At 42.1% G+C, this 1049-nt stretch overlaps 1 protein-coding gene across 1 annotated transcript in view; it reads right to left on the bottom strand.

Moving 5' to 3' along the window:
- LOC119593550 (neuronal acetylcholine receptor subunit alpha-7-like) overlaps positions 1-1049 on the bottom strand; it is a gene marked incomplete at its 5' end in the record, with an annotated part of 37772 nt that overhangs the window by 27868 nt on the left and 8855 nt on the right.

The raw sequence follows: 1049 nt of genomic DNA, 5'->3' as shown, positions 1-1049 counted from the left end.
TCTTCATTTTCTTCCGCCTTCATTTCCCTTATCCTCCTTTCTTCTCTCCCCTTTCTCTTCCCCCTATCCCATCTTCCTCCTCCTATGTATTCCCCTCTATCCCTCTTCCTACCTTCCTCCTCCCCTCATTTCCTCCTTCCCACTTTCTTCCTTTCCTAGCTTCCGTCTTTCTCTCTTCCTGCTTTTCCCTCTCCTCTCCCTTACTTCCCCCATCCTTCTTCACTATTTCTCCTCTCCCCCGCCCTTCCTTTCCCCTCGTTCCCACTGTCCTTCCTCTACTCGACTCCTCCATCGTTTCCCCGTTACCCCTCCTTCCTTCCCTCCTCCACCCTATTCTTCCTCTCTTCCTCTCCTCCTCTCCACCTTCCCTCTCTCCTCATACACCCATCCCTCATCCCCTCATTCCCCCTATCCTTCCTCTCCTCCTTCTCACTCCTACGTAGTAGCTGGCGGAGTTCCTTTTAAGCCAGGAATATTTGCTGGCGGAACTTGTTATCTCGGAAAGTAAATATGTATACACTTCCGGCCACTGCCATTATAAAACGAAGCAAGGCAGCTCCGTCCAAGCGTTGCTTTCATAATAACTATTTATCTTATGAAGTATATTTGTTTATATATGTTTATAGAATCATATCGTTTTGTGAATCGTTTCTTTCTTTTTTTATCATTCCGTAGTGTATCTTCTAAATCCCATAAGGCATTATTTTATACGATCTATAGAATTACAGCGTGTATGACCTCCCATTGATGTAATAATCAAGAAAATTAATCTCTCCATTTATCTGTTAACTGAAAAATGGAGTAAGTAACCCCACTCTTCTAGAATCAACTTATGAAGAATCCTTCGTTATCCGAACTGGCTCATCTGAAAATAACCAAATCTACAGCGATTTCTTTGCGTTTTGAAATTAAATTCACGTTGATATCCAAAAGTACGAGCACACGCATTAATAAGAGAAGGAAGGAACGAAATAAAGAACAAAATATACCAAACTTTGTTTTCCTTCCCCGATTTCTTAGTATCCATAGGTTTGTATATTTCTTACGCA

The sequence above is a fragment of the Penaeus monodon genome, chromosome 32 (genome assembly GCF_015228065.2).
Source record: "Penaeus monodon isolate SGIC_2016 chromosome 32, NSTDA_Pmon_1, whole genome shotgun sequence".
Classification (NCBI taxonomy): Eukaryota; Metazoa; Arthropoda; class Malacostraca; order Decapoda; family Penaeidae; genus Penaeus; species Penaeus monodon.
The sequence above is the reverse complement of the archived record's forward strand: the minus strand, read 5'-3'. Positions and strand labels throughout refer to the sequence as shown.